The following is a 27180-nucleotide window of genomic DNA, read 5'->3' on the forward strand; positions in this document are numbered from 1 at the left end:
GGGCGTCCTTCAGTGACCCCCTGACAAAGGCTAGGGGGTCAGGAACTGTCCACCCTGCCCCCTTTTCACATTCTCCACCTTTGTTTTTCATTGCCTCAGACTGCGAGAGACAAAATGGTGGCCGACACTTCCTGATTTCGACCGACTGGAATGTTTACTGTCATGTAACCACCAATCAGAATTACGCTCGCGCACGGCAGCGTGCGCGTACGGTGCGCGCCTATAGATATATATGTACTTTTAACTGAAATTTTCTCAGGAACTACTGAACAGATTGACTCCAGATATTCAAAAGGCACATCCCTGACCTGAGGACTTTCTCTTTGCCAAATTTCAAATAATTCTGTTCAGCCGTTCGGGCTGTACCTTGGACTAAAGGTCCCTATGGAAAAATGCATGGGGAAAATGCATTTTGGGACCCCCCTTTTTTCTCGGCCCCCGCTTGACTAATCACCCCGAGACTTTCAGGGTAGGAGCGGAGCGGAGCGCCCCACCTATTTTGAAAAATTCACGAGGATTCGTCAACCGGCGCCAAAGTTATTCAATATAGAATTTTCAGATTTCCTATGGAAACACGGTCCTAACTATAACTATCTACTGGCGACCGCCAGTAGATAATATACTTGTAGATATATATATATATACACACACGTATATACACATATACATATAAACTCTATTAGCCATGCAACTGCTGACTTGTCTGCTGATCCAGAGCTCCTGCAGACTCCGAAAGGCTCAGCAACACAGGAGGTGGGTTTTTACATCTCTCGAGGCCCGAGCTGCCCTCTCACCAAGTTTGAGGCCAGAATCCCTCGTGGGGTTTGCAATACCCGAACCCCTGTGCACCACGTAATTTTGCAAGTGCATGTGCTTGTTGGCAATCCTGCTACAAGTGCATTGGGCTCCGAGTATCCCCAACCTCTGGCACCACTTCCTACAAAGATCTTCAACCACCTTGCAGCGTGTGGTCCGTGGCCCGTTTTGTGAAGTTGCTCGAGGTCCTCTTGCAACTCCTGTTCCTCCGGCCTTTGGGTCCAGTTGATGGTCAACTTTGCTTTTCCTGGGCTCCCCTGGTTGCTCCAGGCCTGCCCTGACTCCCCTGTGCATGGTGAGTCACCTGGACCTTGATTGTCCAAACCGTACACTCCCTTGACCTTCTGCATGGGTTGCTGTTGCCAAAGCTTGTTAGTGCTCCCGCCAGACACCGACCGCCCAGCACTCGACATCCTTCGTGGGACAGCTTGCATCCGGCTCCTGGTTGTCCTCAACGTCGCCTGGTCCCCGCAGCTGCAGAGTCAAGGTCACTGTCAACTATCCTGAAGCACCCGACATCAGTGGGCATTCGCCTACCGAGCGCCTGGTCACTTTCACGTGACCCAGACTCTGTCCCCTCAGCTTTCAGGTACCTTTCGACAAGAATCCATGTTTGGCTTCCAATGGACACTTTTTTTCCTTCCAGCAGCGGCTCTTCGTGGAAGTCCTCCATTGGGTTCGACAGCGGTTTACGATGCCAATTCAGACCTATGCACCCGGCTGCTGTGGGATAGGTAACTTGGGTACTTCGGTATCCACAGGTGGGGTGGCTCTCCAACCTTCTGTCTTACGTGGGCTTTCTCCGAAGTCCACTGGGAAGGGTCCTTAATCTCTAAAACTCCAACCGCGACTTTCACATAGAGTTGTACTGAGCACACGGTCGTGTTCCCACACTGCACCTGTCCTCCATGGAGTCCCTATCTACTCAACTTGGGTGGTTCCTTGGGGTCCCAGCGATTCTAAGTCCTCTCGACATTGTCTTGACTCGAGTTGTGGTTCTTATACCACTTTCTTAGTATATGATTTTGTCCCCTCCTGGGGCCCACTGTGTATTGGTGCTACTTACTGCTGTGTTTTTTGCTGAAGTATTGTGTGCTTTGTATTTATCTCCATATATGAGATACTGTAATGTACTAGATAAGTGTTTTATAATAAATACATATTTTTATACCTACTGGTTCTCCTTTCATTTATTCTATACTATAAAATTGCATTCTGGTACGATAAGCTGCTTTACACTACTTCAAGACTTAGCCTGAAGGCTGCTCTCCACAGCTACCACTTGGATAGCTTTCTAAGGTTGTCTGAGACCTCTTAGATCACCATAAGGGTCGTTTGGACTGGGGCAAGGTGCCCAATTTAACTAGTGGACATGATATACCAGGTCAACTTCTCACATCACCTTTCTCTGCTTTTCCTTACTCTCTATCATGATAACTAGTTGATCTTCATCTCTTTCATGTCAGCAATCACTAGTCCCCCACACTCATCTCTCCCATGCCTATTTACCCCTTCGACTACCTCTGTCGCATCACTCTACCACCTTCTACCCCGTTATCTATTTCTCATCTCTTTGCCTTGTGTCGCTCTCCTTATTTTACTTCTCCTCTTCTTTCTCTCTACCCCTGTGTCTGTGCTCACATCTATGTGTACTTACCCCTGTCCCTTTATCTCAGCTCTCTCTATCCCACCCCTCTCACAATACAAGTCTCTGTACCCATCTCTCTCTGCTTCACTTACAACCTCAGCAATCTTTCACTGCCACTCTCTGTGCCCACCTCTACAACTCTGCCCCTCTCCAGCTTTTCAACCAGCCTGTCAACTCACTCTTCACTCTGCACCTTACTGCTGTCTACCTCAGTGCCCTATATTTCTCATCCATCAACTTCACGTCTCCATCACATCTCTTTCTTTATCTCATATTTCAATCTCTGCCCATCTTTCTATACCTCACCTCTCTTTACTTCATCACCCTTTAATTCACCTCTCTCTTCCTCATTCCTCCATCTACCGCACATCTCCTTCACTACCATATCTCTATCCCACCTCTCCTTCCCTCACTAACCTATTTACCACACCCTTTTTTTAAAGTTTTTGTTTTGTTTTATATAGTGCAAACTAAACCCGGAGGTATCAGAGCGCTTTACATGAGCACCAATTGCGTTACAGATGGACACATTCATTTTTTTTGGGTTAGGCACGGGGAGATTAAGTGATTTTCCTAGAATCACAGGATGTTGAGCATCCCTGCAGAGACTCAAACCCAGTTCCCCAGCTCCAGGTTGACCGTCCTAGCCGTTAGGCCACATCCTCTCCCCAGTTCATTTACTACCTTCCCTCTCCACCTCCCTTCACTCTCTACCTTACTTTGCTCATCTCTCTCACCACTTTACTCTTTTCTCACTATCACTCAGGGGAGGCTCCTCCACTAAGGCGTGGTAGTATCACCCCATTGCCTTTCAGCATGGCAAAAAGGAAAAATAAAATAACAACACGATATCATTTTATTTTTCCATTCTGAGGCCGTTTTGTGGGGCGAGCTAGGCTGGGCAGCAGGGGGGAGGAGTGTGGCACCCTCCTAAGCGCGCATTCATTTTTTGCCGGCCCTCTTGGGCCAGCCAAACATTCATGCCCACTTTGCATGTTCTCCATGCAGCCTGTGTAGAGAACATGCCCAGGCTCGCATTCCCCATCAGAGCGCCGAACCATGGCGCTCAGACCGGTTCGGCGCTCAGACCAATCACAACGCTGCATTGCAGCATTGTGATTGTCTTAGGGGAGATTGGTGCTTCCTGCTTCCTGTTCCAGCAGAAGCCAGGAAGAGGGCAGAGGGGACAGAAGAGAGGCAGCGGCCAGCCAGCCGGCAAGTAAGTGATCTTTTTTGTAACACCCCTTCTTCCTTCCCCTCCTGCACCCCTTCTCCCCTCTCCCCACCCAACTACTGGTTTGCGGGATCAGCCGCGACTGCTATCACTGTTTCTCTACTACTACATTTTTGCTCTATCATGATTTCCTTTCCCTTCTCAGAGAATGTACACATTGACAGAAGAGGGGACAAGGCAGGGGAGGAGAATTAGGAAGAAAATCAGTAGAGTTCACCTGAAGAATGGTAAAAATCATCGAAGCAGTGATTTTATTATCACGACTCCAGTTGCGATGGGGTGTATTTGTGATTATAAACGTCTCTCAATTAAAGCTACAATTTCAAGCGCTGTGCGCATGTGTTCTAGTATGTCTTATTTTAATAGTATGCGCTAGTTCACTAAACACTGACCAAGTCAACTTTTCCTTATCTTTCTTGGGGAGCAGCAGGCTGGCTAGACAATTAATTCCATACAAAATATTGTTGTTACAGAGTAAAAACTCTACTTCTGAGCATAAAAAGGAAACGGCTTCATCGTCATCAATGCTTTTCAAGTTTTCTTCTATTGTTTGTCAAGGACACCTGCCAGCTTAGTTTTCGTATGTTTTTGTGTCCCTCCATTTTTGAACGTTTAAGGCATAAATCAGTGTAATTTGGCATGATTACAGATTGATTTAGCTGAAAATGAATTATAAATTCAAAATTGCTACGCACAGGGGCCACCAAAATATAATGACCGGGGGGGGGGGGGGGGGCAAATAAAATCCTATGAATGACAGTGGATAAGACATCATGCATGTCATCAAATCGCTACTCCAGTAGGTCACATAAGACACACCGTCTCCCTGCCACGCAACCCTACGAGGAGTGTGCCAGTGTGCCTCGACGGTTCATTCCCCAGTTAGTTGCATGAAGCACTGTATATATAAATGCAACGTCACTGCAAGTTCGATCAATATGTTTTCCCCTTTCTTTAAATGTCAACAGTGCTGATGCACGCATGGTATTCAGCCAGTAGATGGCAGCCCCACACTTACGCAAACTTTGTGAGGATTTTTTAAATTCTAAGATCATATCATTTGGTCTACTTCCCGGCTTAGACTTTGAGGTAGTGTTGCAAGGCACCGCAAAAATTACCCGAGTAACGTAGCCGTTTGTTGTGTATTATCTGGTAACCACTTTGGATCGTGTGTCCCCTGCTCTTCGGCTGTCCCGGAACCACCCCATACAAATATTATGTTCTTTCTGTTTAAATATATGCTCCAGATGAACGCCGATTGTACCTAACGGATCCTGGGAAAACTCCAATATAACGGACGCTATTTCCTACTCTCAACTCCGACAGTCTATCTGCAATAACACACTCGACTGGAGCAGTGGAAACAACCTTCGCAGACGCCCAACAGGCCGAGAAGAGTCGCTAACCAGGCAGCACGAGTGGAATCGGACACACTTGCACCAAAACCAGAGATTGCGTTGCGTTGCTTAGGTTTTTTTCTGCATTTTTATATAGCGCGAACTCGACACGGAGGTAACAGAGAGAAACCCCAGTTACGTTACACAAGGATACATTTATTTTTTAGGGTAGGCACGATTAAGTGATTTGCCCAGAATCACAGGATATTGAGCCCACGCCGAGGCTTGAACTGGTCGGCAGCTCTGACAGTAACGCCACATCTCCTGTGGCTGTGTAAGGCTAGTGTCTCACGTGTGCAGCGACAGTCTCTTGGTCCGTGTTGGTTTAATTCCTACTGTGTGGCTTATTTCTACATAGATTAGGGCTCGGACAAGGGAGAGACCCAGAGCGGAAACGCTCTGATTCCTTACCAGTAATCATTATTACAATGAGCCCTCCTCTGCCTCACACCAGTGTTACTTCCCTCCCTCACTGTTAGTTCTTGCTTGTTATGTTGCAGGATGGCCCTTTTATACCTCTCCGTGGAGGAATTAAACAAAGTAGTTAGGTAGGGCTCATATGTCTTTGAGGATGGTTTACCCCATAAAGGACTGGCAAGAGGGAGTACAGGATTCTGTGCAATGAAGACTGCCAGTAAATCATCGAGGCATTTCCTCCTGTTTTCCTGGAGAGGATGAAAGGATGCAAAACAGCACAGTTCAAGGTAGCAAGACTGCTAGATCAGAACACAACGAGAAAGGCAGGTCATTCAAGACTTCAATAGGTATTTGTGCGATACATTTTTCTTATTTTTTGTATATATTTCGTTAAGTTTCGGCAGGTGGAATAGAAAAGCTTCTAATTAGGATTGCTGGTTCTATGGCCCCAGGTCCTCCACTTTCCGGTATGTGTTCCACCCTCGGCTGTACACTGCTGCCACCCCAGGTTCACATCACCTCAACATTGAGGTACTTGTCTACAGTGTGCTATATGCTTCAGCCATATCAACAAGTAATGGTGCTTATGAATGCTCAAGGCAGTGAGGAAGAGGTTTGAGGAGGACCTGGAATATACTGCACAAACAAAATACGCACAGTCATCACAAAGGCACGCTGTCGACATGGTCCAATGCATCAACGATGGCTGAGATTCAGTACCGCTGAGTCTAACTCTCATTTACCCAGGCTTGTATGTTCGGTCCCCGCTCAGATGAGGAGTGGTCAGAAATCATGGCACCATATAAGAGGATTGATTCCTGCACAAGCTAGAGTGGTGGCACTATATAGTAAAAAATATGAAAAGTCAATGCATCACGTGAACCCAGCTACCAGTTCTCAGCTTTCCCCTTCCAATCGCAGAGTGAGTGCAGCACATGTAAGGGAAACCTATCAGTGGATGCCAAGGGGCTTTTAAAATCATGGCTGCTGTGCTATATTTTGAGAAATGTTCACATAAATGCAAATACCATAACAAAGAGTGTCAGACTCTGTTTAATCAGGACTAAACAGTCACACAACAACGCAATAACTTGTCCAACTTGATAGAGTGCGGTTCACCAGCTCAGGTTACACACACACATATAACTAGACTTTCTTATTTTCAGTTTCTATTTTTGGGAAATTCTGGTGGTGTTTTTTCAGTGTTTTCCAGTGATTTCAATACCTCAAAAAACAGTGCTTTTCAGTGGTTACTCATTTTAGCGCCATAAAAACCAACTGAAACAGTGTTTTACCGGTGTTTATGGAACGCTTTGCTTTTATTATTGCTTTTTTCATTTTTCTTCAGAAATTGTATACTGCTCTACTTTTCAGAAGCTTAATACAGTCAGGAAATACTTTCCATTGTCCTTTGATTCTGCAGCTCAGATTTAACAAGCATTTGCAATGCAATGGGTCTCGCATTTGTGAGTGCAGAACCCTAAAAAGCAATGTATAAGGTGACACGGAGTTGCAAGATTTTACGTATGGCAATGCTGCCAAGTTAGGTCTCCTTCAGTTGCCATCATATGATCTGAACCACAGTGGCGAGGCCATGAGAATACCCCATTACCATAGGGCTTTATTCCCTTCATTATTTTATTTTATATTTTGCATATGTTATATAGCGCAAACTCGACCCGAAGGTATTGGAGCGCTTTACATGAGCACCGTATTTACATTACACATTCAGGCACGGGGAGATTAAGTGATTTGCCCAGAATCACAGGATGTGGACGCGACCTCGAGGCTCGAACCCTGGTTTCCTGCACCAGAGACGGCAGCGCAGCCGACGGACCATAATTAGAATGGTTCAGTAATCATATTTTTGGTTTTAGTTTGTGTCTAATTTTGCTCCGAGTACTACAAGTGCCATAAAACACTAATTTTTAAACGTAAATCCGAGAATGGATACCCTGTAGTTAGCGTTCACTGGAGATCTTCCTGGGGCCCCCTCAGCACATTACCCTGACATGAGCGCTCCTCCATGTACGTTGGAGAAGGGGGGAGGAGGGGGTAGGGGGTAGAGAGGGGTGAGGGGAGGGGGATGAGGTGGGTGTGGGGGGGGGAGGCCGCTCAAGTTTCCTTATGTCTTAACTGCCAGAGCTGCCGACTTTGGAGCAGATACAGACTCATCTCTGCCTTCCTCCTCCTCCTCCAGCCGGAATAAACCTACTGTGTGTGTATCTGATTCTCACCTGGTAAAGCTCTCCGAACACGCACCCGCTGATTTCACACCTGTTCGACCAAAAAGTTCTGCAGATCGGGCGGGGGACCTTTCTTCCTTCTACGGGTTATTATGTTACAGTATATTACTGGCAAACCACACCCACTGCAGTAGGGACTCTCCGCCAAATATCAACTCTGTGAAATCTGGGAGTGTCTGCAAAATACCGACCTAAATCACGCTCTGACAGCATAAAAATACGTTAGATTACTAGAGAAATTCGTTTAATTTGCAGACGCCAAGAGCTACGAAAGTGCACAGCTTTCTCAGTTGAACATCAACATAGCGGCCGTAAAATACAATGACAACGCTCTCAATTTAGGAGGTAAAGAGTCTTGATTTTAAAAGCCCCAAATATCTGCATGTTAACATTGTAACGCGACGAAAGAAGCCACTTCCTTGCACGCTATTTTTTCCTACCTTCCCTGATTTCCCAGCCATCTGACGAATAACTAACTATACATTTAATCAAGATAAAAGGGAGGCAAGTTAGCTCCGGGGCCCGAACGCACTCACCGCCTCATCTTCGCTTCTTTAGGCTCCCCGTTGGTTGTCAGGGCCCCCTAGACGCCCGCCACCACGGGGGGGTCCACACGGCAATCCACACACCGAGGCACCAACACGGCTTCAGGGCAGAAGGGGAAAGAGTGCACTCAGTTGTTCCAACAAATCGCCTAGCTCAAGCGATCCCAGCAGCACCACAGCCTTTGGCGGTCAGGTCCGGCAGGTCGCTCCAGTGCCGCGATGATCTGCATAAACCTGGCAATGAAGACCGTTTCTGCGCTCAGCCCTGCCCACAGGGGCTCAGAGAAGGGGCGAAAGAACAACAAAGCCTCGTTATCTAAATGGTCTTTTTAAAGACCTGTGAAGTACTCGGGTGCGGCCGCAGTCAGAGAGACGGCAATCCACAACAGCTCCTCTCCCCCGTCAACTATGAAAATCAGTGACACTCGGTTTAAACCGGGTCAGCTGATTTTCATCCGGTAGGGTACTGTCGGTCAGATTCGGTTTAAACCGAATTCTGGACAGCCTATATACACCTAATACTCACCTGGGCCCATAAAATTCACACAGATAAGCCAGTAGACCCCACTGTCATCAATTTTGAGTTTTACCTGTAATTTGATTTTCACCTTTACCAAGTCTTACCAATTTGATCTCCTTAATAATTTCTTTACTCAATGAATCAGGTTGCTGAGATAGTTTAAGGTAGAAAATGACATTTAACTTAAGCTTGAAATAACCACAAAACTCAAGAAGTTTAAAATATTTATCTAAATTAATAATTTTGTGAGTAAAAATCAAATACAGTTTAGCACCTTCTCTCAAGAGGCAATTTAAAAGTCAAATATAGCAAAGTCATAATAATGAATCAATGAAGAAGGTACCTGGGAAAGGGAGGAGATAGAAAGATCAGGTACAAAGACAGTTTTCACAGAAGTATATTTACCTAAGGTGATAGATGAACCCAACTCCCTGAAAATAGGCCAGATGGAATCCCCCGGGACAGGATTAAGACGGAGGATTAGGCAGATTCAGATCTGGGAAGGTGATCTCTACTAAAGTGTAACGCCAGCGTCGCACCCCTCTTTGGCACTACTCTCCTCGAATGTCCCTCTCCCGAAATCCCCTTCAAGATGCCTAGATTATCGATCAGTATCTCGTTTTCTTGAGCAGAGTTTCTGGCAGAAGCAGGGTCTGAGACAGCGTCTCGGACAGAATCTGTAGCAGCATACGTGTTGGGTCGGTGACGAGTCAGAATGACTGATCTGACAAGTCTGACAGGTCTGACAATGTCTCTAGCTAACTTACCTCAATTATACTATTCTGTTTGCATGTACCACCCCCAAAAGTTGCAATATTTGTGTTTTCCCCTATTCTGATTGTTCAGGGCGAGGAGGTGAGTTCATCACACCATATTAAAATTAATATTTTTTCGTGGACCATTGTTCTATGTTTCCGCCCCTTAATTTACATTTTACCATAGCTTTATTCCCATCCGCATTTCACATTATGATCAATACAAGTTTATACATATTATTCAAAATTGTTGCTTGTTCGGGTCAATAGTTTTCCTTCCTAGGCATCTTCGTCCAATGTGGCCATGGCTGTGTTTCAAGTGTGCCATCATGGTTTCCGGCAAGTCTCCATGCGCATGTGCGCGGATCAAGTGGGGCAGGGATTTCAGTCACCCTCTGAGGCCCAAATATGAACTAATAATAAAGTCAGAAAAAGACACGTTAGAATGCGACAATAAATGATTTCACTGTATACCACTTATCTCTACTCTATCCCCATTTACTTATTTTAATCTTTTCGCATTAGTGCTTAGTAGAACTTATAGGTTTAGTTTATGCAATAGCATGTGCATTACCATGTGAGTTTCAAGCGGCCATTTTTAAAGCTATTGCGCTGCTGCAAGTTTTCCCACCAAGCGAAAGAGGACATCATACTACGTAGATGAAGTAGACGCATGCGCAGAGAGTTTCCCACGGTTTCGGCGGCCATTTTTAGACACTCGGGTTACTTGTTAGTAATACACATAGGCAAGCGTCCCCTGGATATAATATAATGAATGTAATGCAATATTAGTATTTGAACGCCGAAAGGCCTGAACTCGCTGCATACCCGCGGCGTTAGTCTGGAATAGCTCTAGGCTTATCTTATGAAATATGGCTATCTGAAAGATAAACACAGCCATGAGAGTTCTGTGCAACTGGCAGAAGCTATAAGATAAATAGGGTGCCGCTCGTCGGACTAGGCCGGTGGTCATTCTGAAGCTGCTGTTTCCCCCTGCCTGGGACTGCTGAACTCAACGGACTTTGCACTTTGGGAGGCTGCTGTGCAACATCGCTACTCCGGGACTGCGAGGACCAGGGTGCTCGCTGCTGCCTTGATCCAGCACACCTGTGTCCTCTTCCCGGCCCCTCCCCCATCCAGTTCATTACCTCTCGCGGCCCCCGCTTCGCGGGTGCCGCTCGTCGGACTAGGCTGGTGGTCATTCTGAAGCTGCTGTTTCCCCCTGCCTGGGACTGCTGAACTCAACGGACTTTGCACTTTGGGAGGTTGCTGTGCAACATCGCTACTCCGGGACTGCGAGGACCAGGGTGCTCGCTGCTGCCTTGATCCAGCACACCTGTGTCCTCTTCCCGGCCCCTCCCCCATCCAGTTCATTACCTCTCGCGGCCCCCGCTTCGCGGGTGCCGCTCGTCGGACTAGGCTGGTGGTCATTCTGAAGCTGCTGTTTCCCCCTGCCTGGGACTGCTGAACTCAACGGACTTTGCACTTTGGGAGGTTGCTGTGCAACATCGCTAATCCGGGACTGCGAGGACCAGGGTGCTCGCTGCTGCCTTGATCCAGCACACCTGTGTCCTCTTCCCGGCCCCTCCCCCTTTTCCAACACTCGAGCAGCTTAAGAGCCCCGCCCCTACGCGCCAGCGGTACGCGCCCGGAGCGAAGACCGGGCAAAGAGCGGGCCGTTTGAGGCCGTTCGAGGACAGGAGAGGCAGGGACAGGGCTCACCTTCCTAGGCCCTCACCTCTATTGTATTAATGGCGTCTGCGAGAGAAACTCGGAGTAAAACAACGCAGGCTGCTGTTAAGCCCACAGGTACTTTGGACTTATACTTTGCAAAGGCAGGCTCTCTATTGATTGACGACATAACTACCCTAGAGAAGCGCATTTCCCTTGAAATAGATTGGATTAGAAGATCGTCTCTAGGCCCCCTCAGACATGCTACCTCCCCGCCACAAATGTCAGAACATGTCGAACCCGCTACGGGGGGGGCTGCCCGGCTCCTTGACATTACTGAACCCAAACAATACGTCTAATATAGACTGTGACATTTCCACCTCATTTGATTTTACCGCACTATCCCTCCCGCCCCCAAGGCTTTCTACTGCCTGGTTAACACGCAAATCAAATATAGCCCCTGAGATACCTACGAACATTAGTACTACCCCTACTTCACATATCACGGGAACCGTGAGGGAGCAATACCCAAGAAGAAGGGAAGGGCTCAAACTGTAGGGGGGCGTAGGCCGAAGATCTTAAAGCACGCTCCTAGGGGAAAAACAACTCCTCCGACAGCGGGACGAGGGGGAGTGGCTTTACCCCCAACCCAGACTAACAGACCTGTGAGTCCAAAAATTGCTGTGCGGAAGGAGGGCTTCTCACTTGCCGACATAAAATCTCTCATGAGTGAAATGCTCACCCCCATAAAAGATCGCCTTGCAAAATTGGAATCATCCATACAAAATTTACAATATGGATTGGTCCAGTTAGGGGACACATTTAAATCAACCAAAGTAGTCACAAAGCCCGCAGACGCACCACTATCTAGGGATAGCCCTGGCCCACAACTCCTTCCCCACTTACATCTGCCCAGATTGATTGAATCTCCAATACCTGGGCCTAAGATCCCCTCACGGAATATTATTCCCAACCCCCCAGACATTCCACTACTATCTCCATCACGGGTGCAGGGACAGGACAGTAGACATAGATTAGTTAATCTACCACCTGAGTCAGCCGCCTACACAGTTATCCGAACGGGTATCCCGGAATTAAAACCATCGACCAGTGAACCATTGGTGGCTTTAAAAAACAAAGTCATTCATTGGCTTTCCAAGAACAGGCCTCTACCTGAGGGTGTTAATAGCGAGGTTCTCATGGTCAGGAGACTCCCGTGGCTGGGAAACACCAAAAAAAGTATTACGGGTGACTGTGTATTGATTAATTTTAGGGAACCCCGCACAGTTTCTCATATATGTAGCTGGCCATATCGAACATCGGGATCTCTTATCCAATCCCTTCCACTTTCCTTCTTTTACCCTCCCACAATATCTGCACACGCTGAGGATGGATGGGACTTAGTATCCAGGAGAAATGGGATAAGGGCTTCACTGGCGGACAGGGAACGCTGGCAGAAAGGATGCCCCAGACGCGACCAAGTCCCCACCCACAATCGTTTCTCTATCCTAGATATCGTGGATTGACCGTTTGGGTTGGTGGAGCTTTGAACAAAAGCAAGAATAGTCAACCAGTACCTCTCAGGGAGAAGGAACACCCGCGTCACTTCCAAGTTACAGAAGAGGGTGGTTTAGAGGTGGCCCTTCTTCCTAGGAGTACTCCACCTCGGAGGGCTATCCAGGGAATTGACTACGGCCCAACCCCCCCCCGGAGGTTGGAGCTGGAAGTGGTCCCCTCCCCAAGCCCACCCCTTGTGGTACCAACTCTTCCCCCCCTTAAGATACTATCATGGAATATTGCGGGGCTCTCCAACAAATTGAATAATCTGTCCTGGTGTTCCTTTATTGAGCAGAAAGACATCTGTCTCTTACAAGAGACTTGGGCTAGAGAAAACATCGCTCATAAGGGGTATGCATCCTTTTCTACACATGCAACGTGGGGGGGTAGAGGGCGTCCCTCAGGCAGCCTTACAACATGGGTGGCCACCGACTTAGGCTGCAGGGCGGATGTATTATCCACTAATTCAGCAGATATTCTTGCTGTGCTGCTGGAGTGGCCGAATACCGGCAGCCTTCTGTTGATTAATATCTACTCACGGCCAACAAATATCACCCAGGAGTCTCCCACCATAACGGAGCTCGCTTTGGTTGTGAAGGATATACCACAGGGCACCGCCTATCTCATAGGAGGGGATTTTAACTGCCGCTACGAGCCCCTCCATGGCTTTATGGAAGGCTTGGCCACGGAGGAGGATCTCCTTTGGCACATTCCCCCCACACAGGCTCCGGCCCCAAAGATATGGTCCCCCTTGGCTCTGCAAATTAATTCCCTTTTGCTGAAATACGGACTACGTGCCTGTAATGGCAGGTCTAAGTCTGATACCATGGCAAGATGCACATTTAACAGAATGGGCAGCGAGTCCAGACTGGACTACGTATTAGTCCCGGTGTCTTCTTGGCCTTTTGTTGAAGATTTTTGGGTCACATTCAGGAACGATAGCGACCACAACGCCCTTGAATTAAGCTATAGTCATCCCGGCTCCCCAGTTAGGGGAAATCAAATGGCCGATTCTACGGATTGTCGGGGACTCGAGTCGAATAGACGCAGAATAAAGTGGGAGCATTTATCCTCCCATCCGGATAAGATTCATAATTTATATGCTCAAACACTGCCTCTTCTCGAGAAGCTTCAGGTGTTAGCCGAGAAAGCCACCAGCGAGGATATTCACTCCGACCTGGGACAGCTACATGCCGACCTCCTTAAAATAGTCTCTGAATTTTTAACCAAACCAATAACCAGGACTAATAGGAAAACTCTCGGTCCATCCTGGTACAACGGCGCTTGCCGTAAGGCAAAAGCCGACCTTCTGGAATCAATCAAGGAAGGAAGGGGTGCCGTGGACATTAGGGCCAGACGGAGTGTCTATAAGTCCTTGATCTTAAATGCCAAAAGTGAATGGGAACATGACAAATGGACTAAACTTACTAACTTCCTGGCCCGTGCAGACTCGCGCAAATGTTGGCGCTGTGTCAACACGGGTTCTGAGGAACTGCTACCTGCCTTAGAACCTAATATCTCAGCTAAGGTGTGGGAGGACCATTTCCAGTCTCTTTATAAACTACCAGAGGATGTTGAGGAAAGTTTTAGCTTTCCCCACTGCCCCCGTGAGACGGGCGAACCATTCACATTAAAGGAGGTACGAGCCGCTTTGACTGGTCTCGCCACAGGAAAGGCACCTGGCTTAGATGGTCTTCCGGGCGACCTGTTCAAGCAGGAGCCAGACGTTTGGACCCCCTATTTCTTGACTCTCTATAACGCCATCCTAGCGGGCATGGCTATTCCGGGTACTTGGCTGGGGGCAGAGATTGTCCCAATTTTTAAAAAGGGTTCGCCTCTGCTCCCAGCCAATTATAGACCCATTAGCCTAATGGATGTACCGCAGAAGATTTTTGGCAGGCTCATTCTAAATCGCCTCCAGGATTGGATCGAAGAAACGGCGATTATGAGCCCCTACCAAGCGGGATTCCAACGAGGTATTTCCACTACCGACCAAATCTTCCGCTTAAATCTTTTATACTGAAAGACGGTGCTGATTGAGGGTGGCAGTCTCTACACAGTTTTTGTGGATCTTCGTGCCGCCTTCGATCTGGTGCCTAGAGATAAGTTATGGTCGGTGTTAATGAAGATGGGGGTCCCCGTGGATATTCTCTCAATTTTGAGAAGGCTCCACCAGGTGAACTATGCCAAAGTAAGGTGTGGACGGGATGGTACTTTGTCCGACGCTTTCCCTGTCGATAGGGGGGTCAGGCAGGGATGTGTCCTCGCCCCGACCCTTTTTTGTCTTTTTGTCAATGGGGTCGTAGATCATCTTTGCACCCTGATTGACATTGATGCCCCCAAGTTGAATGGCAGCAGGGTTCCTGCAATCTTGTTTGCAGACGATACCCTGCTGCTCTCCAAATCCCCTATGGGCCTCCAACGGGTTTTGGATGGCTTCGTAGGTTTTTGTGAGGAACGTGGGTTGTAGATCAATGCTGCTAAAACGAAATTTATGATCTTCAACCCCCCCCCGATCACACGTGCGTGCCCTAGTATTGGGTCCTCTAGGTTGGAGAGGGTCTTTACCTTTGAATATCTGGGTATAGTTATTAACGAGCGCATGACTTGGGAATCTCACAAATTAAGGGCTAATATGAAACTGACTCAGTTGGTGGGAGGAATTGGCAGGCTGACAAAAGGCCTCACATATAGGCCCCTAGGCCCACGTATACAAATATACAAGGTCCAGGCTAGGGGGGCAATTATTTATGGTGCAGAAATTTGGGGACACACGTCTTCACAGAAGCTCCAGGTAACGGAGAATACTTTTCTCAGGCAGCTGACAGCGTTACCTGCTAGTACCCCTCTTCTGCCTCTTAGACTAGATTTGGGCTTAAGACCGATTTCAGTGGAGCTGGGCTTAAAACCCCTAACTTTATGGTGTAAGATATGGTCTTCCCCTGAACTTTCTAAATACAGATCAGAGCTGCAAGAGATTCTGCGCCTCCGTAACAATACACAAATACCTTGGTTAAGTTACATAAAGCATACTTGTGAGACACTGGATCGACCAGACTTATGGCATGATCCCGAGGCTGCATGCCTCAGGGACTCACGTAAACTCATCACGAAGCCTTTTCGTGAGCATCATTTGCAAGATGCTATAAGGAACGCGAGGGAGGGCTCTCACACTGCCTACTTCCTGGCTTTCAAAGACTTTTACCACCTTGAGTCGACTTATAATGATATGGGTCCCACTCTCACAAGAAAGCTTTATATGCAATGGCGCTATAATACTCTCCCCCTGAGGGCATTTACTGCTCTTTGGCCACATTCAGAACATACGGCCTTATGCCCCTTTTGCAAGCAGACACAAGAGACTGACTTGCATGTTATATTTTTTTGCCCGGTATACAGAAGAGCAAGAAAGTACTGGCTTTGTCCACTACTTAGAAACATGGGATTTAACCAATACTCCCCCGCTTTTAGATTACTTAAGTCTGACATTTCGCCCCCAATTGCATTTGCGGTTGCCAAATTTTTAACGTCCATGTGGTTTACACGATTACGCCTTCTTAAAACCATATCAAGTAATGATGTTTTATCGAGCTAATATCTTTATTACAACTGTGTAATGCTTTTATACTGTAATGTGTTTTGTATTATGATGTACTCTTTTATGGTCTCAATGACCGAAATAAAGATACTTGATGATGATGATATTACAAGACTTGTTGGTCACGTTGTTACATGTTATTTGAGAGGATTGCATACAAGCAAGTTTCTCAAATATGAAACCTTGCTCCATCAATCCCCTCTCTGATGGCATTTGATACCATCACTAATTTCTTCTAAATCAGATGCCAACTTTAGCACGTCTCAATTTCTTCTTCAACCCTTTCATTTCTTTCTTTCTCCTTTTTGCATTGTAATCCTCTCATTTTTTTGTAAAAGTCTCCTTTTAATTCTTGTAGTTGTATTTCTTCAAATTTTCTTTTCTTTCTCTTTCATTCATTTCATATTTCTTTCTCCCTTTGCAGCATTTGCGCCAAAACATTATTGCTAATATTAATAATGTTATTCCCATTATGGGCAGTAATATGTGACCTGGAATACCATTACCTATGTTGGAGAACTAGCTACCTAAGTTGAAGATGCTATTTGTCAATTTCTTCCATACATTTTTAACTTCCAGTGGTTTCAACTCTTCTTCTAATTTTGTAATATTTTTAATGTATCTTCCAATTTCAACACTTTTATCTGGAATATTCGTGCAACAATGTTGCGTTTTTAATAATTTACAGACTCCACCCTCTTTTGCCAATAATGTCAAGAGCAAGTCGATTATGCATAACCATAGATCTGACCGCAACTAATTCAGTGTTGATCATCAAGACCCTCTAGCAGTGTCAGTAGATAACCGATCAACTACTGTAGACAACAGACACATTTTCCGTGAATTTAGAAGAACTCCCATTGAAGGTATCAATTCACCAAAAATGTCACCTACAATTTCTGAAAAACGAGCTCTTTTTACACGTGTTAGTTCATTATTGTCTTCATTGCTTCCAGTGATTCTCTTTACATGATAAACTTTAGGGAATACTATTCCAAAATAGCAACTCCCATACCAATGGTCTGGCAGCCTAAAATAGACTTTATTGCCACACACATAATAGATTCCTGGGAATACTGGATCCGTCCCTCCTTTTAGTCCCCATTCCCCAATTACTAAGAAATTATGTTCACATTCACTGGAACCAATAAACACATTGTTCTATTCAGTGTTTAACCTATGAAAACATATTTTTCCCTTCTTTTCAAAATCCAAGGACATAGCAGCATGAGTCTTTCCATTTGCATAATGCTCTTCCTCCTCAGCCCATTTAGGAATCTGAGGTTTAGGTTAAGCAGCTCTCCTTTGAAAATCCTGTCTCCTTGCCTCAACTAAATTAAAAAATATTTTCTCCTCTTCATGCAATTTACAAGTTAAATTGTGCTTATGTGCTTCAGCTATATCTGTTGCTTTCATTGTTAGAAAATATTCACCCATAAATTGTGAGTCCCTCACACTAAGGACAGGGTTCATGCTCTTTAGCATAGGAACCTCGGAAAAAAATCACATCTACATTAGAATAGTAATACTGCAATTTCCCTGTTCTATAAAACAAGCTTGCTAGAACACTACACGATATACCATATGTCAATGGTAAATGATGATATGTTACTCCTTCTGCTACAGATGCGGGTAATTTCATACACACATAGCAATCACTAACTTCCATGGTCTCTACATATTGTACTAATAGGTTTGTAAAAACATTTAAGTCTGTATCATTTTTATTCACAGTGTGATGCAAATCTAACTCATCTGGTGCTTCTAATTCTACTTTGTCTTCTCTAATGGTATCTACCCTTTCATGTGTATTAGTGCTATTTTGTACATTTGTAACCATCAAATAAGGAATGGCCACAGTTAGTACTAACCATATAATGAGTACTAAAAATATACTACCTATACATATTCTACAACATTTCATTACACAATTCGGTTTTCCAGCAGCTCTTTTGTCAGTCATTTTATCAAGCGGGATAAGAAGATTTCTCTTCTTTGTTTTAGTAATTTAAATTTTGTTACAGAATATAAAAAGGGAAATATTCTCTTTCAAGTTGGTCTCACTTCTTCATCAATTGGTTCTGCATTTAAGCTTTCATCATCTTCTCCAATTATTTCCAAATTCTCAAAATCTTCAAGAATAACGTATGTCCATTCGGGACCTTTGAATATATTATTTACGAGTTTCAGTCTTGGACTTCTTCATTTTGGTATTTCAGTTGACGGTCCAGATCGACTGGATACTTTGTCTACTTGCTCTGGTTCCTCTGTTTATGGGTCTAAACCGGTATTTCACTTTTTGATAACACTTGGCCAATTATCGCCTCTCCTGATTCTTTTAGCTTGCACTGCGTTTTCACTTTCTTCAAGTGTTCTTTTATTTTCACTAAGTTGTGGCACCACTTGATTATTTTCGGTTATGTCCAGGGCTTTTTATTTTGATGTCACCTGCCTGGATGTGTTCTTCTTCCCTAATCTGACCCTGTTCAGGTTCAGTTTTGATTTTCTTTTCTTCTTCCTTTACCTGAACTCGTTTGACTTTTCCTGTCTGGTTCTGCTCAGGTCTTTCTGATTCTTAATTTTCTTCTGCCTGAACATGTTCTCTAGGACCTATCTGTCCCTCCTCAGACTCTGGGGATGTGACTTCAACTTCGTCTGTCTGAGTAAATTGCTCTTTCCTTATCTGGTCCTGCTCAGGTTCCCTAACAATCGTGTTTTCACTTACCTGAGCGCGTTCTTCTGTTCCTACCTGGTCCTCACTCTTTTCCTGACAAGCTAATCTAGTTTGGCTCCTTGTTCTTACAATTTCTGCAGGTACCTCAACTATTGGGATCCAATCATCCTGACTGGTGCTCGGTTGTTCTTGGTCAGCTACTTCAGGATTTATTATTCGGGATCCTTCAGCTGTACAACCTTCAGCTCTTTCACCTGCTTGAGTCTGTTGAGGTTCTTCTTTGTCAGGTGCTGGTACTCTTTTAGTATGGCTTGCATGAATCCAATTAGGCAAACCTGCACATTTTACTGCTGTTGTTGTAACCAATATAACCTGATGTGGTTTATCCCACCTTGGTGCCAGGCACGATTCTCGAGTATGATTCTTCACTACAACCCAGTCACCGGGATTCAGATCATGCGCTTGGTTCGGCTGCCTGGGGACTGCGTCTTCTGCAACCTGGTGAGATATAGAACGCACTTGGTCGGCCAACTCTTTGCAATACTCCAGTACCAAATCATCAGCTATATTTAACAGCTTGTGTCCTGATATACATGCCTGCCTCATTGTTCTTCCCATGATTATTTAATGGGGACTCAATCCGGTATTCTTGTCTGGAATACTTCTAAGTCCCATCAGAACAAGAGGTAAAGCATCAGGCCAGTCAAGTGGAGTGGATGAATACACCTTTCCCAGCCTTGACTTAATTGTGCCATTCAATTGTTCTACCACTCCAGATGCCTCTGGGCGATATGCACAGTGCAGCCTTTGTTTAATTTTGAATGCTTCACAAATCAATCGAATTATTTCATTATTAAAATGAGACCCTCGGTCTGATTCAATAGTTACTGGAAAACCGAAGAGCGGTATAAGCTCTCTTAATAGGAGTTTGGCCACTGACAAGCTTTCATTTCTTCTGGTGGGGTATGCCTCCACCCACTTTGAAAATAGACAAACGATGACAAGTACATATTTCAATCCTCGACAAACAGGCAACTGAATGAAATCAATTTGAAGTCTTATAAAGGGACCTTCAGCTTTTCCAAATTTCCCTGTAAGACTTTGGTTTTCTTGCCAGGATTCATTTGTTGACATGTCAAGCATCTTTGACAAAGACTCTCTGCTATGTTCCTGAACCTTGGATTAAACCAATCTCGTCTGAAGAGTCTAATTATCTGCCTATGTGGGTGTCTCCATGATACATCCTAGCCATGGGTGCAAGCATACAGTCTGGTAATACAGGTCTGTCATCTAAGTAAACCCATACACCATCTTCTGCCCTTCTCTGACAACCAATCTTCTCCCACTCTTCTCTTTCTTTTGTCTCCGCTTCATCTTGGAGTTCTCTTACTTCTCTCCATGTTTGCAATCCTGACAACAGCACAAGTTGGCAGCTGATTCCACAGTTTTCAACTTTTCTGTTTACTACCATTTGAAATTTTGCGCAGTGTTGAGCAACCTGGTTAGCATATTGATTGCCTGCAGTCACACAGTCATTTCCTGACTTATGTGCGGCACATTTGACCACTGCAACTTCTTTTGGTAATTGTATTGCTTCAAGCAATTCTTTCACAAAATTCCCATTTTTAATGGGAGACCCTGAAGAGGTCAGGAAGACTTGCTGCATCCAGAGTTGGCCAAAGTCATGCACAACCCCATAACCATACTGACCATCAGTGTAAATGCTTACCTTCCAATTTTTCCCATTTTTGCAGGCTTTGATTAGAGCTATCAATTCGGCTACTTGTGCAGACTTGACTCCTGGTAAATAGGATGCTTCGACTATTCCAGCCGATGTATATACGGCATAAACAGCACTCATCCCTCCCACCTCATGGCGCATACATGAGCCATCTACAAAAAACTCATGCTCAGCATCTTTCAAAGGCTCATCCTGTATATCTGGATGAGGTTTAGTACTGAGTTCTGTTACATCAAGACATTCGTATTCAGCTTCATCTTTCACTTCCTCATTGTATGGATCTGGCAACAAGGTAGCTGGGTTAAGACCAGTAATCTAATTATGGTGACATTTTCTGCTCCTAATATGATCCTCTCATACTTTGTTAATATGCTTGGAGTGAGATACTGAGTTCGAGTTCTTGTTAAAAGAATCTCAACTGCATGAGGGACGTATACCTTAACAGGGTGTCCCATTACAATTGACTCACTTTGTTCTATACTTACACACGTTGCAGCCACAGCTTTTAAGCATCCTGGCAATGCAGATGCTACAAGATCTAAGGTAGCAGACAAATATGCCACAGGACGTCGCATTAGACCATGTCTCTGTGTCAAGACTGAGAGGGCACAGTTATCTCTCTCACAACAGAATAATGCGAATTCTTTCGAATAATCTGGCATACCTAGAGCAGGTGCTTCACATAAACAATTTCGCAATTTTAAAAAACATTGCATGCTCAGATAATCCCACTCTACTGGGTTTTTTGCTCGTTTCTTTGTCATTTGTATCAAGGGTTTTGCCAGTAGAGAAAACCCCGCAATCCATTGCCTGCAATATCCCAAAACACCAAGAAACATTCTTATATCTTTTTGTGACTGTGGTAGTTTAATTTGCTTTATTATTTTTATTTTCTCAGTGGTCACTCTTCTTAATCCTCGTTCTACCTGATGTCCCAAATACTTTGTTTCATTTCTGCAGAATTGTAATTTTTCAGGGGACACTTTATGTCCACCTTTTGCTAGATGGTTCAGTAGGGCAAAGGAATCAGTTACACAGTCACTTCTTGTTTTAGACGCGACCAGTAGGTCATCCATATACTGCACCAGAACTGACTCTCAAGCTAGTACCAATGTCTCAAGGCATTTCTTCAAAATTTGGTTAAAGATCTAAGGACTTTCTGTGTACCTTTGAGGAACGCGATTCCAAACATAAATACGATCCTCAAATTTAAAAGAAAATATAAAGTGACTATCAGGATGCAGTGGGATGGAGAAAAAAGCATGGCATAAATCAATTACAGTAAACCATCTTGCATTCCATGTATTTGGTACAAAGTTACTGCAGGGTTGGGTACTATAGGGCAACATGGCACAACAATCTTGTTTATCTTTCTTAAATCTTGAACTACCCTATATTTACCGTTTGGTTTCTTAATGTCAATTATAGGTGAATTACAGGGACTACTCATGATTTATTTTAAGATGCCCTGTTCGATCATTCGATCAATTTCTGCTGCAACACCAGCCTTTACTTCGGGACTCATCTTGTATTGTCGAGTATTTGGATAGACTGCATCTTCTTTCACAGTCACTTTAACAGGGTCTACGTCTGTCATTAACCCTACTTCTATTACTGAAAAATCCCACACTTCAGGATTTACTATCGTTTTGACCTCATCGGGTAAGTCATCTTTGGTCATCACTGAATATATGTCAAGACTGCCGGTTCTGATCCCGGCGAACTACTAAAATGGCCGCCGCTCAGTTGGACGCATGCGCGGAGGGAGGTCAGGCGAGTCAAAGCCTAGCCTCCCTTGAGCAGTGACGCTTCGCATACACTTGCGCTGGAAAAGTTGCCGGAATCTACGTACCTGAATTCTCCCAGGACTCTACGGCGCTTGGAGTGGCGTCAATCCCGCGGTCCCCATCTCGGCGGCGTCTCTCCTGTGGCTCCTCTCGGCGGCGTCCCTCCTGAGGATCTATCTCGGCGGCGGCTCTCCTGTGGGTCCTCTTTAGGCGGCATCTATTGGGGCATTTCACGAACCTGCAAAAGAAGAAAAAGAGAAGAAATTCAAGTCTGCATTTATGAAATTAACGGTAACAGCGCTCTCGCGCTGCTGTTCTTCTCATATATTAACTCTGATACTACTTACCTGATCCTGCTCCTGGCACTGTGGGGATCCATCCCTTTTCTTTGGTGAACCTATTTAAAAGGAAAAAGGAATACCTGAATACAAGGTTATTTTTTATTTTATGCTGTGGATTCAGAACAAAACACCTTGATGCATTATTGTCACAAGCAAGACATGGCATAGAGGTAGGCTTTAGTATCTGCACAGAAGATTACATTTAGTTATTTTCACAAGTTACACACATCTCAATATTGTTTTATTATTTATTTTAGAACCAAACACAAGCCTTACATATTATATGGAGGAAGGGATAATACAATACTCTGGCCTTATTATTTTAAGGTAGGGAATAGTAGGAATAGTACTACAAGCAGAATTAAAAGGGATATAGGGTGAATATTCCTGCCTGTTAATTTGTTCTCTGTCATTTACTAGTTTCCCATAGCCTCGTGCCTTATCCTGACGGGTTCTGTACCACTTGGAGTAGCGACGTGGGATTTCTTCCCCTGTTCCTTGTTTTGTTGCCCTTCTTCCCCGGGTTACCATGGTCACTTTGACTTGATTGGGTGCAATAGGCGGTTTAGAGAAGTTGTGGATCTTGCTTCATGTTCCTCATGTTCCTGCGAAAATATTTTGAACACTGACAATATAATTTGTCTTCCTCTGTTCCTTGTTTAGCTAACATGATTTTATATATCCCATCTTCATCAGGGGTCTGAATGGCAACACCGTCGGGTGTGCAAAATATGGTGCAATTCATTTTGCACAACAAGTCCCTTCCTAATAAATTCACAGGACTGGAATTGCACACCACAAACTTGTGCATTTCTTTAAAAACTTTCAATGCACACTTCCATTGGTTTTGTAATAGGGGTCCTAATTTGTTTATTATAAATGGCCACTACTTGGATCGCTTCTCCCGAGAGGGGTAGATTTGGGATGTCTGCTGTTCTCACAGTAGAATGGGTAGCACCAGTGCCCAATAAAAAGGTAATGTCATTTCCTTCTACCTTTCCATCAATGTACGGACCAGACTGATCTACGGGTAAGGATGCGCCAAGTACGCACTCCTTTTCCTCCCCTCTCAGGTACCGTCACTGATCTCCAAAATAAGTATCCTGCAAAAGAAACTGTGATGTTACATAATTTTTCTTACCACTTCCTTCTTGGAATCCGGTGTCCGCACTGTACTTGGCTTGACTCACAAAATTTGGTAAAGGGGCAGGTGGCAATGTACTCTGTAGGTTTACAACCTGCTGCAGTTGATTCATTAGCACCTCATTCTGCGTCTGTGGATTTAAATTTTGATTTAGGCCATTATTATGTTGTATGCTTTTACACTCGTTCTTCCAATGTCCCAATTTTCCGCACCCGTGACAAGGGAACTTTTTCTTGGCCTCTTCTCTGCTCAACCGCCCTTTCGGATTACCCCCATTATTTTCACCTTGACCTTGCCCCCTTCCTGTATTACCTGCCTGATTTTGTAACTGGAGTTCTTGCTGTTCTGCTAATTTCACTTGAGCCCACATCATTTTATCTTCTAAATTCTTTCGTCTAGTGTCAATTTCATCTCCACAATATTTTGCATATTTTAAAATCTCATCTATTGGCTTTGCTTGCCAGCACAAATTATGCTGCTTAATCATTTCAGATATTTCTTTTTGTAACCCTGACACAAACTGATACACAAAATGTGTCATATCCTTATCCCCAATATTCTCAAATCCACTGTACTGTTTGAACACCTGTAGGAGGCGCTCATTGTACGCATGTACAGACTCATCTTTTTCCTGGGTTGTTCTATCTATTTTTATTCAATCTGTTTCTTTTGGGGGAATTTTCCATTTTAAGAAGGTGATTACCTGGTTATATTTCTTCATAACCTCTTCTGACGGAGCTCCTGTTTTCTCATTTCTCGGGTACTCATCATAAGGCCAATCAACTGTAATTTTACATTCATTCTACAAATCAGCAGGCACCCCTATGTCAAAAAGACCATCTAGATCCTTCAACAAAACTTTCGACACTTTCACAAACCTTTCAACTTGCCTGTACCATTCCACTGGTTTTTCTCTCAATTTAGGGAAATCATTTGTAAATGATAAAATATCCTGTTGGGTCCATGGGACATGTACATAACCTCCTCCTGGAACTTCTCTCATTGGGTACAACCTTTCTGTCTTCAATGTTTCTTTCATTAAATATTCAGATGTTACCTGATTTGCCTGAGCTTCCTCCTGTTTCTTTGACCACCGAACTTTCCACCTGTCTAAATCTCCCAATTTCAGCAATATTGTCATTAATACTTTAACCTGCAATTTTCTTCCTGATACGTTCATGTTTTCCAAATCCTTATAACAAAATTCTGTTCTATAAGGTTTTTGCAATACTTTGTATCGCCCTATTTCTATTCCCATTTCAGAGGCTACATTTACCAATTTTTCATGGAATGCTTTTGTGTTTCGGGTTATGCTTCTGCAAATAAACAGCAATTCTTCCTCACTATAGGTGTTTAACCTATCTAATCCTACATTTCCAGCTATCATTTCTTCTAATTCAACTCTTAATTTGAATATGTCTAATATTTTCGGTGGGGAATTTGGTTTCTCTATTTCCTGTGTCCATCCTTCTATTTCTTCTGGGGTTACAATTGTGGCACTTTTCGATCCGGTAAATGTCTCTATTCGTACTTCTTTCAAGCAACCTGGTGTGACTCTTCTGGGTGTGTCATTTATTTGCCCTCTTATCGGCAAGTCCATTAATGAAATTACAGAGTCGCAATCACTAGCTTGATCATCAACTACTAGCTTCTCTTTTCTTGGCTCAATAATGGGTGTAGTCATGACTGGCGGTTTAGGACAATTTGATTTATCCCCGTACAGTGGGACAACAGGATCTATTGTTACGAGGCACTCATCTGTGCTCCAGATTGTTTCACCTTGATGACGATGTGAACGATGAGAGGACAGGTCCCCAATCCCCCTACAAACTCGATACCAAGATATAACTTAGGATCAGTCCGGTAGTCTCAGGGGGGAGGGGGGGGGGTGGAAAGGGGTTGGGATGACAAGAGAAGAAAAACAAGAAGATTCCAGCGGTCTTCTCTTAGGGGGAGCAGGGCTTCTGGGGGCTTGAGTATTCACAGGATACAATAAACAGGAATGTAACTGGATAGTGGCTTGAGTTTTCTACTAGACTCCTAAGTACAAAACACAGAAGATAAACAATGTGTATATCTGTGAGGCAGTATCTTCTTACAGTTATCATAAACTTGTAACCAAAAGTCTCCAATAATTCTTACCTACAGACTACGTAGGTTTCAACAGAATTTTGGGTTGATCTAACAATCTACTTGTCAATTTATGCAATCTGCAATAAACAATACAATCATTAACATACTGTCAAATAAGTTTAACAATCATGATAGCATTTAGTTACTTTTATCAGCATAGGTACCTGAATCCTTATATGCCCAGCTTAGGATCAGATGCCTTGAGTGCACAGAAGTTCAAATGCTGCCAAAACAACCTTCTGCCATAAAGGAACAACATACTCCATACAAAATAATAGTAGTCAAAACCACATCTGTGCTGTTGTGATTCTTAAGGCTAACTTTGCTTTGCGATAACAATTTTCACACTTTTAAAAAGGCACAATCTTGTTTGTTTTATAAATGTCAATAGTTTCTGGGTACTACGGGAAAACTCGCCGTAACACTCAAGATGAAGTGTTTTCCTTCTGTCTAAGAAATATAGTTCTAATAATATGCGCAGTTCAAAGAGCAATGTTCCAAGTTCTAAAAACAATGTTCCAAGTTCTAATGTAAGCAGACTCACCGTGGGATAGTTGTCTTCCAAAAAATACCTTAAAGCATGTTTTCTATGTGCGCTTGTTTTCAAGGAAAACGACACGGATGAAGACATCGGACCGGAGACTCAGCCCGGAACCAGGAAGCCAGGAAATTGCTGATGCAAGGCTGTCAAGCAGGAGATGCCGATCGGAAAAGCTGGAGCCAGGTAAGTGTGTTGAAGCAACGAGGCCAAGCACTGAATAGTGAAGGGGAGTGGTTTAAATAGAATAACTACACATTATTCTATTACTTATAGCATGTTAGAGCCACAGTTTAAGAACATGACATAATACATGAACATAATTTACAGTAAACACATATATGAACAGGATGGTATTCCATGAGTTGAAATGGAAGAATTCCATACATTAACAGGATGCCTTCTACAAGATACCAGT

The 27180-nt window shown here is 44.3% G+C and overlaps 1 long non-coding RNA gene across 1 annotated transcript in view; it reads left to right on the top strand.

Annotated features, from left to right (window-relative positions):
- Positions 1 to 3542: 3542 nt before the first annotated feature.
- Positions 3543 to 27180, top strand: part of LOC146863168 (uncharacterized) — a 106511-nt gene continuing 82873 nt past the window's right edge. Inside the window, exons 1-2 of the long non-coding RNA XR_014978220.1 lie at positions 3543 to 3683; positions 26833 to 26948. This is a non-coding gene — a long non-coding RNA (uncharacterized LOC146863168). The remainder of the gene's footprint in view (positions 3684 to 26832; positions 26949 to 27180) is intronic.

The sequence above is a fragment of the Triturus cristatus genome, chromosome 2_2 (genome assembly GCF_964204655.1).
Source record: "Triturus cristatus chromosome 2_2, aTriCri1.1, whole genome shotgun sequence".
Classification (NCBI taxonomy): Eukaryota; Metazoa; Chordata; class Amphibia; order Caudata; family Salamandridae; genus Triturus; species Triturus cristatus.